Genomic DNA, 17,832 nt, shown 5'->3' with positions numbered 1-17,832 from the left:
CTCCAGGGTCCCAGGTTCGATTCCGGCTTGGGTCACTGTCTGTGCGGAGTCTGCACATCCTCCCCGTGCAAAGGGAATTGAGAGATAAGCAATATTATCATATTAAGGCACTGTAGCAGACAGATAAAACTTAACAGAATTGCAGAAGGAAATGGCTTTGTAGTTAAAAACATCCAGGACAATATCTCAAGTATTAAATGTCCACTCAACATCAGACAAGTCTCAATTTAATACACTTGCCTGGCCACCCATGTGTCAAATATATTTCCATCAATTATTTATGATAAATATTTATTTTACTTCTGCACTTTTGATATCATTGGCAACACTAAATCATAACAACCTCCTGCATAGAACAAAAGTGATAAGATATTTAGTTCCATGGAGGAAATGAGAGTAAATCTAAATGTATTTAAATTATTTGGGATGATGGGGGTTGGGAATAATATTGAGTCACAAATGAAAGAATCTCGCTGACCCCTTGGTTCGTTACTATGTCAGTGTGGATGTCATGGAGCAAATTCCAATCTATGTTGCTTGTTAAAAGAACCCAACAGCTTTATCAGGAGTAAACACATCCTTTCATCTGCCATCTTATCTTTGTTAATCATGTTCACCATTAATCAAATAAATATTATTGTTAAGGAGACAAAAGTGAAAAGTGCATTGAGACAGCACAATAGCTCTTTGGTTTTTTTTGGCCAATTATTTCATTCGTTAAGTGAAATGTGAGTGTCGTCACTGGGCCTAACAAGGTTTAGCTTTTATTCTGTTTCAAAAGTTTTTGTCAAGTCACAGCACAGGCATTATTGTTTTAAATTCTTTTGAGATGCATTTCATTATCTTTTGTTTTAATTATCTGAGGGTTTTAATGTATCCACCAAAAAATCTGTTTCCAGAGCTGTATGTGCTCACTGAATTTAATGTGGCAATCATTTGAAACCAATGTCCGAGCATATCATTTCTCACTTATTCTAAATGCATTGTGCTTTGATTTCCTGGGAAGAGAACTGCAGTTTCCATTTTCCACCATTCCGATGTAGAAATTAACCCATATTGTTTCAGTCAGTAGATTACCACATTAAAACAGAGTACAGAGAAATGTTCCCAGTGCGTATTAAGTGATGCACTCCCAAAGGAAATGAAACACCACAATTTTACATCATAAATCATAGCAAAACCTGTCATCAGCCCATTTGCAGCTGACACCGCTGTTCATAAATATTCTGGCTCCTCATTCTGTGCAACAGAAAATAAGTTTTCCAAACTACTTCTTTTAAAATTAAGGTAGCACCCATTTAATACAATGCCGTCACATTTGGTAGTTATAACACAGTGGCCATTTATCACTGGAGGGGAGAAAAGGAAAGATAAGAGAGCAAGATAACCATTGATGCGATGTACTGAAGTGTCCTTTGCATTGGTAATAGTTCTCATTAAAATTAATTAAAATTTTCATTAAATTTAATATAGTTCAAAAATAATGTTCAGGAGTCCACTGGAGTGTCCTATTTAAAAATTCTATTGGGACTATGTTGTGTCATTTTTCATCACAAGGAGTGATTTGGCCAGTTCACTTCATGAACAGTCGTCATACGTTACCAACTCAATATAATAGCTGCCTAATTAGCACATTTCAGAACACGGGGCGGGATTCTCCGACCCTCCGCCGGGTCGGAGAATCGCCAGGGGCTGGGGTGAATCCCGCCCCCGCCGCTTGCCGAATTCTCTGGCACCGGATATTCGGTGGGGGCGGGAATCGCGCTGCGCCGGTCGGCGGGCCCACCCCCGCCGATTCTCCGGCCCGCGATGGGCTGAAGTCCCGCTGCCGGAATGCCTGTCCCGCCGGCGTGGATTAAACCACCTTTCTTACCGGTGGGACAAGGCTGCGGGAGCATGCTCTGGGGTCCTGGAGGGGGTGCGGGGCGATCTGGCCCCGGGGGGTGCCCCCAAGGTGGCCTGGCCCGCGATCGGGGCCCACCAATCGGCGGGCAGGCCTGTGCCGTGGGGGCACTCTTTTCCCTCCGTCTCGGCCACAGTTTTCACCATGGCTGATGCGGGACACCCCCCTGCGCATGCGCGGGGATGATGTCAGCAGCCGTTGACGCTCCCGCGCGTGCACGGACTTCCGCCGGCCGGCGAAGACCTTTCGGCCCCGGCTGGCGTGGCGCCAAAGGCCTTTCCCGCCAGCCAGCGGAGCGCCAACCACTCCGGCGCGGGCCTAGCCCCTCAAGGTGAGGGCTTGGCCCATAAAGGTGCGGAGAAATCCGCACCTTTGAGGTGGCCCGATGCCGGAGTGGTTCACGTCACTCCATCCCGCCGGGGCCCCCCACCCTGCCGGGTAGGGGAGAATCCCGCCGAAGCTTTTTCCTAAAAAAAAGTAGTCATTTATCAAACTTTAGTACGATTTGGCTAATTAGTTACTCCTCTAACCTCCATAGTTAATAAATAACTTCTTCCAGCATATTCTTTGGCAATAATCTCTAGTCGCAAGTAACAGGGATCTAAGTTTGATGCAGGATCAATTCAGATCATTTTGAATTGAACACTTCTAACCCATGAACAGAATATGGAACACAGAAAGAAATCAAACAAGCTGACCATGCAAATGATCTGATGGCACAGATCACGAGTATACACCCAGAATTTACTATCCATTCACAGAGTAAAAACGTTTATTTAGCGGTTAATGGTAGAATGAAAATTATTCAATTTAATTTAATTCCTGCCTTACACCAGTAATACTATACATCTGTACATCATTGGCAACCATGTATGAAGCTATGCAGTATCACAGCATCTGATGTAACGTAAGTTTTAATGCACCCCCACTGACTTAATTATGTAATGCAATGTTCGAGTTATGCATTGTACTACAGGGAAGACGGATTATTGCTTTGCACAGGCCATTTCATATATACTCAGTTCAGATTGCAACACTAACAATAGGCCAAGCACTTCCAACCAAACAAAACACTGAGGGTAGAATTTTCCGCTCCAGGGACTAAAGATGGGATTTTCTGACCCCTCCTGCTGGTTGGATCTTTCAGTCCTGCCATAGCCAACGGGGATTTAAATGGATTGCCGCAGCTGCTACGGGAAAACCAACTGCGGCAGCCCCACAAAGTCTCAGCTTAAGTAGGCTGGTGCCGTGGTATGCAGTCTGTGCCCATACTCGGCGATTCCCACGCCCCCCTAGTCTGTGAACCGGGCGGCTATCAGCCTGTCCCGTGCCTGCTGGAGCCGGTTATGGTGGGCAGCCTCCCGCCAATGTCCAGCCCGTCTGTCCTGACCACTGCCCATCCTCCTCATCTGGGGAGGTCTGCGCCTCGTCTTGCTGCTCCTCCCCTTCCCCCTCCTCTGCCTGCAGCACGTCGCCCGTCTGCGGGACTATGTTGTGCAGGATGCAGCAGACACAACGATGTGGCCGACCCTATCTGGCGGGTACTGGAGGGCCGCTTCGGAGTGGTCCAGGCACCTGAAGCGCACCTTCAGCAGCCCAAAGCACCTCTCTATCACACCCCTGAGGTCCTGGTAGGACGAGCGGGGCGGTACACACGGGGTCTCATCGGGTGTCACCGTTGCTGTGGCACCACCACCACCACCTCCTCGTCCTGTCGTGCGGCTGGCCCTCCAGCCTGGGCGGCTGCCACCTGCCTCCCTGCAGCACGCTCCTCTGCGGCAGCCTCTGCCACCTCCCTGGCATGCTCCTGCTCCAGCTCCCCCAGGGCAACATGTAGAAGTGCGGCGGCCAATATCGCTGGGTGATCACGGCGTGCAGGGGGTGGGGGGTGAGGGTGGGGGTAGGGGGGGTTAGATGAGATGTCACCATTGCCCATACCACCTATCCCGCCCCCCCCCCCCCCCCCCCGGAAGCCAGGTGCCATGGGCTGCATGGTCACGACTGTTGCCAGCTGGCACATGGCCAGGCGGACCCCCCCCGCCGCACCCCCCACACCCACTGTCCCCAAACCCTCCCCCCTCTCCTCCCCGGCACGCACCCTCCCCAATCCGCCCCCTCTCCTCCCCGGCACGCACCCTCCCCAACCACCCCCCCCTCTCCTCCCCGGCACTCACACTGCGCAACCCACCCCCCCTCTCCTCCCCGGCACGCACCCTTCCCAACCCCCCCTCCTCTCCTCCCCGACACGCACCCTCCCCAACCCCCCACACCCTCTCCTCCCCGGCACGCACCCTTCCCAACCCCCCCTCCTCTCCTCCCCGACACGCACCCTCCCCAGCCCCCCACACCCTCTCCTCCCCGGCAAGCACCCTCCCCAACACCCCCCCCCCCCACCCTCCCCGCACGCACCCACCACAACGCCCCCCTCTCCTCCCCGGCACGCACCCTCCCCAACCCGCGCCCCCTCTCCTCCCCGGTGTGGTGTTGGGTGCTCTGGTGCACAGATGAGCCAACACAGTTGTATGTGGTACAACTCTATTTTATTATAACTCTTATAATACAGTTCGTTCTGGATACTCTGCACGTGCTGTCTCCCTGAGTGTGTTTGGCAATAGATGTGTCCTGGTTCTCCTCTGCAGCTAATACTGACCACCGGGGGTCGTGTCTGTGCTTTTATATCTTTCTGTCATTGGTTGTGATGTTGTGTGTTCTGATTTGTCTGTTGGTGTGTCTATCATGATGTGTGTGTTTGAATATCATGACATCCCCCCTTTTTACAAAGATATGTGCCTACGTGGTTATAAATATAATTGTGTCGTGAGTGCATCGAAGAGTGTGTGTGTGTGTTATGTACAGCGTGTTTATATGACGTAACTATTTACATGGGGCGATGTCGGGTGCGTCACACTAACAAGGTTGTACCATAACAAAACTTGGATGCGAGAGAAAAAAAAAACTTGAACATTGGTCTGGTCAGACGATATCTGGAACAATAAACAACAACAGGTTATAATACAGAAGTGTTTAACTTTTTGAACGTATGAACAGCGTTATAAGTCCAGTCTAATGGGTGACCGCCTCAAGAATGGGCTGGTCCTCAAGCCGGTTCAGCTGTGGAGATTTGGTTCTGGTGGCGATGGAAGGGGCATGATCCGTGGCATCTCCACGAAGTCATCCTGGTCTTTGAGTTCAGCTGCCACCAGGAACAATTCGAACATTTGCCGGAATCGCCGCCAGTTTTCGCGGAGGTCGCCGTGGCACTGGAGCGCCTGCGGAAGCGGGAGCTCGTACATCATGCCTGGGCACTGCTGGTTGTCTGTGTACACTGAGGTATGCCGGCAGGTATCGATCCACTCCTGTACCATGTGGTGTTGGGTGCTCTGGTGCACAGATGAGCCAACACAGTTGTATGTGGTACAACTCTATTTTATTATAACTCTTATAATACAGTTCGTTCTGGATACTCTGCACGTGCTGTCTCCCTGAGTGTGTTTGGCAATAGATGTGTCCTGGTTCTCCTCTGCAGCTAATACTGACCACCGGGGGTCGTGTCTGTGCTGTTATATCTTTCTGTCATTGGTTGTGGTGTTGTGTGTTCTGATTTGTCTGTTGGTGTGTCTATCATGATGTGTGTGTTTGAATATCATGACACCTGGCACCCACCCACCCCCCAACACCCCCCTCTCCTCCCCGGCACCCCCCCCCCCCCAACAGCCCCCTCTCCTCGCCGGCACGCACCCTCCCCAACCCCCCCACCCTCCTCCCCGGCAGGCACCCTCCCAACACCCCCCTCTCCTCCCCAGCACGCACCCTCCCTAACCCCCCCCCCCTCCCTGGCACTCACCCTCCCCAACCCCCCCCCCTCTCCTCCCCGGCACACACCGCCCCCAACCCCCCCCCGCCCCACCCCCCCACCCTCCTCCCCGGCACGCACCCTCCCTAACCCCCCCCCCCTCTCCTCCCCGGCACGCACCCTCCCCAACGCACCCCCCCTCTCCTTCCCAGCACGCACCCTCTCCATCACTCGCCCTCCCCCCCCCCCCCCACTGCCCCGGCACCCCCCTCTCCTCCCCGGCACACTCACCCTCCCAACCCCCCCCTCTCCTCCCCATCACTCGCCCTCCCCAACCCACCCACCCTCTCCTCCCCGGCATGCACCCATCCCAAACCCCCCTCCTCTCCTCCCCGGCACGCACCCTTCCCAACCCCCCTCCTCTCCTCCCCGACATGCACCCTCCCCAACCCCCCACACCCTCTCCTCCCCGGCACGCACACTCCCAACACTACCCCCTCTCCTCCCCGGCAAGCACCCTCCCCAGCCCCACCCCATCTCCTCCCCGGCAGGCACCCTCCCCAACAACCCCCCCCCCCCACTCTCCTCCCCGGCACGCACCCACCCCAACGCCCCCCTCTCCTACCCGGCACGCTCCCTCCCCAACACGTGCCCCCTTTCCCCCTTTCCTCCCCGGCACGCACCCTCTCCAATCCCACCCCCCCCCCTCCCCAGCACGCACCTGCCCCAGCAACTCCCCGCTCTCCTCCCCAGCACCCACCGCCCCCCCAACAGCCCCCTCTCCTCCCCGGCACGCACCCTCCCTAACCCCCCTCTCCTCCCCGGCACGCACCCTCCCCAACAACCCCCCTCTCCTCCCCGGCACGCACCCTCCCTAACCCCCCCCCCCTAAACCGCCCCCTCTCCTCCCCGGCACGCACCCTCCCCAACCCCCCCACCCTCCTCCCCGGCAGGCACCCTCCCAACACCCCCCTCTCCTCCCCAGCACGCACCCTCCCTAACCCCCCCTCTCCTCCCCAGCACGCACCCTCCCCAACCCCCCCCCCTCCTCCCCGGCACACACCGCCCCCAACCCCCCCCGCCCCACCCCCCACCCTCCTCCCCGGCACGCACCCTCCCTAACCCCCCCCTCCTCCCCGGCACGCACCCTCCCAAATCACCCCCCCCTCTCCTCCCCAGCACGCACCCCCTCCATCACTCGCCCTCCCCCCCCCCCCCCACTTCCCCGGCACCCCCCTCTCCTCCCCGGCACGCACCCTCCCCAACAACCCCCCTCTCCTCCCCGGCACGCACCCTCCCTAACCCCCCCCTAAACCGCCCCCTCTCCTCCCCGGCACGCACCCTCCCCCACACCCCCTCCCCCACCCCCCCCCTCCCCCACCACCCCCCCCCCCTTCTCCCCGGCACTCACCCTCCCTAACCCCCCCCTTTCCTCCCCGGCACACACCACCCCCAACCACCCCCCTCTCCTCCCCGGCACGTACCCTCTCCATCACACTCCCTCCCCAACAACCCCCTCTCCCCACCAGCCCCGCTCCCTAGCCCCAACCCCCCAGCCCCTCTCCTCCCCCCAGCCCCATCCCCCCAGCACCTCCCCTCCCCCAACCCCATCCCTCCCTGACCCCCCCCCCCCTCCAGCATGCACACTGCAACTGTTCCTGCGACCCCCCCCCCCCAAACCACCACCTGTGGCTGTGCCGTCTATTCACTGGCGGTCGCCCCACGCCAACCCGTACCTCCCCTTTGGCCGGCATCAACCATCATGACTGATTGACGCCATTAAATAGGTGGGTCATGCCGGCGGGACTTCGGCCCATCCGGCCCGGAGATTTGGGGCAACCCCAGGGCCCGTTGCGTTGCGCCGGTCCTCGACATTCTCCGAGGTGCGCGGCGCGATTCACGTCGACGGGATTTTTTGGGGGGCCAGAGAATATCGCAGGGCGGCTGGGCGGGATTTACGCCGCCCACCGGTGGGTTGGAGAATCCCGCCCCTGATCTCCTTGTAACCATGGCTCTGAGTTCAGGGGCCAAATTCTCCATAATCGGCGCGATGTCCGCCGACCGGCGCCAAAAATGACGCAAATCAGTCCGGCATCGCGCCGCCCCAAAGGTGCGGAATCCTCCGCATCTTGAGTGGCCGAGCCCTAACCTTGAGGGGCTAGGCCCGCGCCGGACTGATTTCCGCACCGCCAGCTGGCGGGAAAGGCCTTTGGTGCCCCGCCAGCTGGCGCGGAAATGACATTGCCGGGCAGCGCATGCGCGGGAGCGTCAGCGGCTGCTCACGACATCCCCGCGCATGCGCAGTGGAGGGAGTCTCTTCCGCCTCCGCCATGGTGGAGACCGTTGGGAAGGCGGAAGGAAAAGCGTGCCCCCACGGCACAGGCCCGCCCGTGCATCGGTGGGCCCCGATCGCGGGCCAGGCCACCGTGCCCCCCCCGCGCCCCCCCCAGGACCCCAGAGCCCGCCCGCGCCGCCTTGTCCCACCGGTAAGAGAGGTGGTTTAATCCACGCCGGCGCGACAGACATTCTAGTAGCGGGACTTTGGCCCATCCGGGCCGGAGAATCACCGGGGGGGGGGGGGGGGGGGGGGGGGCCACCAACCGGCGCGGCGCGATTCCTGCCCCCGCCGAATCTCCGGTGCTGGAGAATTCGGCAACCGGCGGGGGCGGGATTCACGCCAGCCCCCGGCAATTCTCCGACCCGGCGGGGGGTCGGAGAATCTCGCCCATATCCATGAACCTCGATTTGCTGCGTAGGTTCATCACCTTATTCTGAATGCTTTGTGTATTAAGATACAAAGCCTGTTGGCTTGCCTTTTTGCCATTTTTAATCATCCTAACTTTTCTTTATACTGTGGCCCTATTTGCCTCTCACCATTGGTTACCCTGTCGATCGCTTTTGCATTTTACTCTTCCTTCTTTTATTACTCTCCCTGTTTCTCTTTCCCTTGTCCCCTGCCATCCTAGTTAAACCCCTCTCCTCCAACTACACTCGCAAATACTCGCCCTTTGATATCAGTCCCGGTCCTTGCCAGGTTTAACCAATCTAGTTTATACTGGTGCCACCTCCACAAGAACTGGTGCCAATGCCTCAGGAATCTGAAACCCTCCTCTTCACACCATTTCTTCAGCCACGTCATCATCTGATATATCCTGCTATTTCTACTCTGACTAGCAGGTGGCACTGGTAGTAATCCTGACATCACTACTGTTGCGGTCCGGCTTCCAGGTGAAGACACTTCCTGCACACAATAAGCGATAGCTGTAGTAAGTAAATACCTACCTGACCTTTCCCAATATTTATTAATCAGCTCTCTACTTTGTCGTCTCTACTGCTTCAGCAGGGCAAGACCACTGTCTGAAGATTTAAAAAGTTAGAAGCAAAGAAAAAAAGAAAAAATCACCACTTTCTCCTCTGTATCGAATTCCCACTCCAAATGCCCAATACCCACGCTCCCTCTGGCTGTGTCTCACATTAGAAGTGTTCTCTCCCGCTACTCATGTGCAAAACTCACTGATTTTCCCTGGAATGGTTCCAGGAGACCCACTAACCTCACTACAGGCCAACACATACAACATAATTCCCAGCACTTAAGGCCACCTGTGAGGAGAATGCCAAGGAACCATGTGAAGAAGACCCATCACAGTGTTCACCTATACCCTCCACCAGTGCAGATGCACGCACCCTGATGGGTCAAAGATCTAGATTAAGCTTGGGGGCACTTTCTTGAGAACACCTCACAGACCCATCTCTACAGCAGTTGGAGGCAATGATAACTTAGGTCTCTAGAACTCAGAGAACTGCTGAAGATCAGGCATCTGCAGAATCCGAGTCAGATGATGAGCCTCTGGAAGCAGCCATCACAAACATGCTGGAGATGCTAAGGCAGCTGGTGGAACATCAGGTGTAGAGAGGCAATCAACAGACTAGAGTGGAGGATGGAGGAGCCTGTCTGAATTCTGACTGATGTCATGACTCTAACTTGCGAGTGCCTCAAAGTCTCCTTGGGGAGGATGGCGGCTGCCATGAAGACCTTGGTCCTGCAGGTTCTGCCGGATTTGCACTCATCCTTCACTCCATCACTGTGAGCATTGGCAGGTTAATCAGTGGTAATGCGAGAGGGGCTGGACACCTTAACCTCTCTCAAGATACCCCTTCATTTGAAAGAGTTGGGCAGCAGCTATCGAGCACCCACAGGAAGGAGGGCTAGCAGATGGACTCCAGGGCCATCCATTCAGCTGACCATGAGCGTTCAGCTGACCCCAATCTCCTCTGCCTGTGACTCCATCACCGCCAACTACACAAGCTAGAAGGATGTATTTGCCTCACACCAAGTGACCTAAAACAGGCTGGGGCCCTCCTGCTGAAGTCATCAAAGACAACAGGGAGTAGCAGTGAGCAGGTTGCCTCCACCAGTGCTGTGCATGCTCGGGATCTATCAAGATGTACCAGTAGGGTTAGAAAGATTAAGAAAGCTTGGGTCACAGGTGTTCACTCAGACACCTTTTGAAACACATTTGCTGTTTATGACAATGGTTTCCGTTTTTGAATGTGCTGCGTATATGCATCTATGGAGCCACACTGTGATCGCCTCCCTTTTGCGAACCTCACATTCATGTGACGTCTATCTGACTCATGTTGGTTACTCACCCCTTATCTATTGTCAGGGAGATGTGACAGCCTCTTTGTTGAAAGTGACTGAAAATTGCATTAGGAAGTGATATTCATTAAAAGACACAATGGAGTAATATATTGTCCCAACATCAAATAACTGTCTTCATTATTCGTGCCAAAGTACAAGACCTGTAGCCATGATGGTCTCTCTCCAGCTATATCACATCTCTGTGACATGTCTCATCCAGAAGGCCACGATTGCATCAACTCCACTTGATACAGGATTTGCACCGGCGTGCTGCTTTTCTCTTCCCAGAGTGATATCTTCCAGTTTTGGCCGTTGACTTTTCCAAAGATTGGGGTCTGGAAGTCCAAAGCCCAATGCCAGCATTGCTCCCAATGTTAATGGATGGCATCACTGGCTCGCCACTAAGGGACAGGAGAAATGTGCTTCTGTCTCCTTACTTGCTCTTTACCCCTCTTAGAACCATGTGGTTGTGATTGTGTCATGGGCACATCATCCACATCTTTGATTGAATCCTCCACTTGCAGGCTTCCCATGATCGCATTCTTCAATTCCAGCCCTCCCAGTTCTTCATCGTCCAAGGAGATCCCAGCCTTTTCCATGTTACCCTTTGCCAAGTGATCTCTCCTCTGAAGCTCCAGGTTGTGTAGGGCACTACAGGTCATGGTGATGCAGGACACCGTCTCTGGAGAGTACTGCAGAGCCCCATCTGAGCGGTCCAAACATCATAAGAACATATTCAGGATGCCAATTGCCTGCTTGATTCTGGATCTTGTCAAATTAAACATGTTGTATCTTTCCTCTGAGGCACTTTGAAGACGATGCATGGGTGAGATGAACATCATTTCAGTGGATATCCCTTATCACCAAGCAGCCAGCACTTTAAGTGCTGAAGCCCTTTGACTATCTGAGGCACCGGAGAATGCCTCAGGATGGATGAGTCATGGGAACTCCCAGGATGCCTGGCATAAACAGGCATGTGGTGCTTGTGGTAACTGCACTGACTGTTTAGTGAGTGAAACACTTTCCTGTTAATGACCATCAGACCTTTCAAAGCCACATATGTGCAATCGATCGCACCCTGTATTCTGGGGAAGCTTGAGATAGCCACAAAACCCAGAAATCTACAGCCTGACTACTTTCATCCAGTGTGAACTTCAGATTATAATGAGCCTTACTGTGGAGGGCATTTGTCATACCTTTGATACATTTATGTGTTGGCAACTGCATGGATCCCCTGTGGATCTGTGGAATGACCCGCAGGCCAGAGTGCGGTGGTGATCTTCAGGGGTGCTGTCAGAGGAGGTCCACTAAGCCACTCAGCATTAGCTCCTCCCACAAAATGTGGTAGACATTGTTATGATTCCAGTTGGTAAGATTCCAGAATAGAACCCTGTCTCAAAGGAGCTTTACTTTTATTATTATTTTGTAAAAGATGGAGGAACAGAGTCACAGGATCACTAATTCGTTATAAGAACAAGACAGACAATTATTAAACATGAAAAGTTGGATGATTAAACAATATTCCTTTACTCTCCCCCCCCTTAGTTTAACAAGTACATAAAGGTTTTAGGGTTGATACAGATTATAAGGTACATCTTAAGCTACAATGGTCTCAGTAACACAAAGTTCCTTTAAGCACACAGATTGGCTGTGATCAAATGCACATTGTGCTCTGAACCTGTTAGTGCTGTGGATCTCTCCTCAGAATTCCCTAAGATGATTGTCATATAGGAGTTTCCAAACCCCACCCCAAAACATGCTTTAAAATATTTTTTCACAATAATGCTTTCCATGAGTGGTTTATATTTCGAAATCCAGTCCAGATTTTTCAAATGACACTTTTAAACAAAGCTCCTGCTCCACTTTTAATAGCAGATTCAGCAACCCTTTTAGGATTTTCTTGTCTTGACTTCTGTACAAACTATTCACAATTGACTTCCCAAACTCTATTTAAATGGCATCAAACTTTTGATTAACCTCTGAAGTTTGATATAATATACTTATTATGCCATGTTTACCATGACAATTTCGGAAAACACCTCAGAGGCTTCCATTGATCATCTTGCAGATCTCCAGCAGCTGTGCTCCCTTCATGTTTGGCAGCATCTTCCATTCTCACTTAAATGCTTAAATTGATTAACTTCATTATGAACCCAATGACTCCCACAGTCTCACATTAAAGCACTCCATAGATCAGTGGCTCCAATTTGACCTTCTCGCTAAACTCTTCCTGAGTTCTAGAGCTCAGACTGTTGTTACTCTCAACAGTGTGAGAGTGCTGCCAGTTAGGGCCTTTGAGTCCAATTGTGGGCTCCTCCCACACTGCCCCAGCCACCTTCCTTGCAGTTTCTTTTCTAGCTTCAATTTTAAACTGCATCATAACTTTGCATCTCAAGATGGTGGTGCTGCATTTTTACTTTAAGACCAATTTTGACCCTCCTCCTGTCAGAGTCCTGGTCCTTCTGCTCTTCCTGGAACTTCACACTGTGCAGGCAGAGCTCCCTCCAGTGATTCTCCAGCCTTCCCCAGCCACCCTGGATCCCATTGTCATTGTGGTGAATATTCCTGTCCTCCCCCCGAACCCACCACTGTTTTTGCCCCCATGCCCCACATCGCCCCCACCCCTTCCCATCCTGAGGCTGATACACGGTCACGTACAGAGGTGAAACCCCCATGCCAGCAGAATTTGAAGTCTCCCCACCCTTTTATTATGCTTTCCCTATTTACAGGTTGTAGATGCCTCCCCTGACAATGACCATCCCATCTGCAGCCCAGTACCAACCCCATTATCACTGACTGTGAGACTATCTCCACACCCTGCACCACCTAGCTGTGCTTGATCCCTATTGAGTACAGACACCTTGCACCTCCCTAGAGTGGGAACATAGGGTGGGATTCTCCCGCAACTGGCCGGATGGTCCGGCGCCAGTGCCAAGAGTGGCGCGAACCACTCTGGCTTTGGGCCGACCGGAAGGTGAAGAATCCTCCACACTTCCGGGGGGGCTAGGCCGCCGCCGGAGGGTTGGCGCCGTGCATGCGCAGACCGGCCGGTGTGTTTTCTGTACATGCGCAGGAGGATTCTTGTCCACGCTGGCCATGGTGTAGCCCTGCAGAGGCCGGCTCGGTAGGAAAGAGTGCCCCCACGGCACAGGCCCGCCCACAGATCGGTGGGCCCCGATCGCGGGCCAGGCCACCGTGGCCCCACCCACCCCCCCCCCCACCCCCGGGGCCGGATGCCTCGCGCCCCCCCAAGGGCTCACCGAGCCAGCCTACAAGCCTGGCCCCTCCATGATGGACCATGTCCATTTCACGCCGGTGGGACTGGTCAGGAAACGATGGCCGCTTGACCCATCGGGGCCCGGGGAATTGACGGGAGAGCACTGCCAACGACCCCCGACTGGTGCGGCGTAAACCCCCCCCCCCCCCGCCAAAAAAACAGCGGTGGAGAATACGGCAGCTGGCGTCGGAGCGGTGGGGCGGGATTCGCGCCGCCCCCCGGGGATTCGCCAACCCGGCGGAGGGTCGGAGAATCCAGCCCTTGGTCTGCATGTTCATAGCTCTGTAGTATGGCCCATAGAGACTGAGGACTGCCTTTAATTTCTCACCCCAACCTCTTGGCATCAGTTCATAGAATCATAGAATCCCTATAGTGCAGAAGGAGGGCGTTCAGCCCATCGAGTTTGCACCAGTCCTTTGAAAGAGCACCCAACCTAAGCCCAATTCCCCACCCTATTTCCATGGATACTAAGGAACAATTTAGCATAGTCAATCCACCTAACCTGCATGTTTTGGACTGTTGGAGGAAACAGGAGCATCTGGAGGAAACCCAGGTAGGTACGGGGAGAACATGCAAAATCCACACCCAAGGTCAGAATTGAACTCGGTTCTCTGGTGCAGTGAGACAGCAGTGCTAACCATTGTGCCACCTTGCTGCCCCAACAACAGCCCAGCTCAACAACTGAGACAGGCACAGTGAGCAGCCCAGCTCAATTCCTGAGGCAGACACAGTGAACAGCCCCACCATACACTCCCCCCAGGGCAGCATCACTGAGGAGCTATAGCAGCGCGAGCGGAGACGGGCTTTGAATGGTACTCTCACCTCAAAGTCACATGTTGGGTGAGGGTGGGAAACTGCCATGATTTATATTGTCTAATTACCCGCTGGTGTGCCGCACCATTGGGAGGGGCCTCGTGATTCTGGCGAGATGTGTTTTTCGTGAGGATTCGTGACATTCTAATGCATGCAAATGGCGTTCCCGGCATGGATCATTGGGAAACTGACCCACCAGCATCCTGGCATGAAAGTGGCAAATTCTGACTCATTTTTCCGCTACTGGGAATCCAACTTTTGGCCCCACTCTGAATTTTCCGCACCAGCTCCCTACGAAACCCATGGCTGGAGGGACTGGAAAATTCCGCAAGTCGAAAATGATTGGAGTGAGTTAGCCCAGTTACCACAATAATGTATTTATGCATAGATTGGTCAGCAGATTGCCTTCAGCCCCTACCCCAATCCATGTTCAGCTACTTGAAAGATGTGTGTGTTGTGGTGGCCAGAAGAGAAGGACAAGAATACAATTAATTTTAAACTGCTGAAAAAGATTTAAAACTCTGAGAAATTTTGAAACTGAGAGCCTCAAGTAGGAGACAGCATCCTGATCTCCCATATTTATTACCACATATATATAAACATTTATATTTACAGTTAATGCTCATTTATTTTCTCCTGTTCATCTCTTTCATTCTTCCCTATGTACCAGTCTTGATTTTAGGCTGGTTACAATTAGTACAGATTGTTTGCAGTTATAAGTTAATAGGATCTGTACCCTTGCCACCAGTGTCATTTTAAACAGAAGGCTTTTATAGCTTGATGCACAAAGTGATTTTTGTAAAATGTTCAGAGTTTGGCAAAACAATTTTTCAAAGAAGCTTTTTTCAGAAGTGAATACCTTAAATTTGCCAGTCATGAGGAATGTCAACCTCTTTGTCTATTATGTTAAAAATAATGAACTCATCAGTTCCAGAGCTGTGCTCTACAACACTTGTACCAAATGCCAGAACACATATGGTACATGCAGGAATGACATGTTTTAAGTGGCATATGGAAAGTAACTGGAGCCTACATAAACATTTGAACTATTTTTACTGCACTATGTCTGCATGTGTTGAATTTTAAATGTTATCGTATTTTTCAGCACCGTGCAATGATTGAACATCATTCTAAATACAAACTGGAAAGGTTATGCTGCCTTGCTGGTTGGTACACTGTCATTTTCAGTAATACTCTCTGCTTGTTCTTATCAATGTGCAAATTAATCATTTCTTCACACAACAGCTGCTCTGAAAAATGTTGTTTTCTGATCCTTTCATGAAGGAGAATTAAATCATTAAAATGTACTATTTTAACAGATGGTATGAAATCTAAGAAAGAGTAAATAGTCATTATGGTATATATTGGCAAAACAACATCAGAACAGGGTTAGAGTGGGCCAGATTATTAATATCTTTGACACGGCATAATTTTGATAGGTAACAGTAACCTGTGCTCTGTACGTCATGCACAGTGGAGTTGTGGCTATGTTCCTGACAAAATAATCCAGAGTACCTGAGTTTGAATCCACCTGTGACAATTTGAGAGTTTCCATTTTTTTAAAAAAGTCTTAATAAAAGCTGGTGTCTGTCCAAGGTGGTCACAAGCTGTCAGATTGCTGTAAAAGCAGAACTGGTTCACTGACATCGTCGTGGATGGAAACTTGCTGTTTTTACTCTGCCTGTTCTAGATATGGCTCCAGTATCACAAAATTGTGGTTGACTCTTAACTGCTCTCTGAAGGGGCCGAGCAAGACTATCAGTCATATCAAGCACTTACACTTGGATTGTAGAGCTCCAGGAAAGTGGCTCAGTATCACCTTTTCAGGACAGGTTTGATGGATGATAATACTCTATGATGTGTTAGGCAGGTTGGTTCGATGTGGACTGCACTCGAAGCAGGGAAGTTAGAAACAGACGTCTAACACAGGAGAAGATCCAACACTGTTTTATTCAACTAGATGAACTGCTGTACATATTCAGCTGTGGGTCGACACTATATTAATCTGACTAGTGACCTTGTAGTAGCCTGACCAGACTTACTAGCTACCGCATGGTGTTTGTGCTTGCTAGCTCGTGGACTCTGACTGTCTCAGTAGCTGGGTCCCCAGAGAGCGGGAAACCTAGTGCCCTCTGGCTTTATAGTGGTAGTGTCCTGTCTGGTGATTGGCTGTGCTGTGTTGTATACTTACTGGTCATCCTATGTGTCAATCACTGCCTGTCTGCACCTCATTATATACATGAGTGGATATTATGACATCTCCACTTTTTTTTTTTAGTTAAATAAATACTGAGGTGTGCATATATATATATATATATATATATATATATGCCTGACTATATACATACAGTGTCGATAGTGCAGATACATGGCAAACTAAGCAATATTTACAAGAGTTAAGTCGATGGATTCAGTCACAAAAATTTACAAAAGTTAAGTCTACAGATTCAGTCTTTGTGGCGGGCGACGAATTCTTGTCGACCGCCGCAGAGGTGGATCAGGAGCCGCCTGCACGTGGAGAGGTGGGATCTCCGCCATTGCGGTGGTCGCGTGGGCCGGCAGGATCGCTGGCAGATTGGTGGCCTTGTGGCAGGGTACATCCGGAGGAAGCATGATAGCCGGCGGAGCACTGCGGTCAGGTGGTGGACGTGGAACTCTTCGCAATGCCCGTCTGTTGTACCATAGCAGGGAGCCATCAGCCATGCGAACAACGAAAGACCTCGGGACAACTTGTTTGACAACAACAGCTGTGGCTGACCAACCGCCCTCAGGCAACTGGACGCGAACATGATCGGCTGGAGCCAGCTCAGGTAAATCCGTGGCATGAGCATCATATGTGGCCTTCTGTTGGGCCTGGGACTGCTGCACGTTTTGTAGTATCGTGGGGTGGTCAAGGTCTGGAACATGGATGGCTGGAAGTGTGGTCCTCAGAGTGCAATTCATGAGCATCTGCACTGGAGACAACCTAGTGGACAGTGGGGTTGCCCTGTATGCCAGCATTGCCAGGTTGAAGTTGGAGCCTGAGTCTGCAGCTTTGCACAGCAACCACTTGACAATATGGACCCCTTTCTCGGCTTTCCCGTTTGATTGCGGGTAGTGGGGACTGGAGGTCATGTGACGGAAGTTGTAGGACTGTGCAAAATCAGACCATTCTTGGCTGTAAAAGCAAGGACCGTTGTCGCTCATTACCGTGAGCGGTATCCCGTGCCTGGCGAACGTTTCTTTGCAGGCTTTGATTACCGCCTTCGACGTGAGGGCGGACAGTTTCACCACTTCTGGGTAACTGGAGAAGTAGTCGATCAGGAATACGTAGTCACGCCCCTTGGCGTGAAAAAGGTCTACACCCACTTTGGACCAAGGAGAGGTCACGATCTCGTGCTGTTGCAGTGTTTCCTTGGGTTGAG

Source organism: Scyliorhinus torazame, chromosome 4, assembly GCF_047496885.1.
Source record: "Scyliorhinus torazame isolate Kashiwa2021f chromosome 4, sScyTor2.1, whole genome shotgun sequence".
NCBI lineage: Eukaryota > Metazoa > Chordata > Chondrichthyes > Carcharhiniformes > Scyliorhinidae > Scyliorhinus > Scyliorhinus torazame.
The sequence above is the reverse complement of the archived record's forward strand: the minus strand, read 5'-3'. Positions refer to the sequence as shown.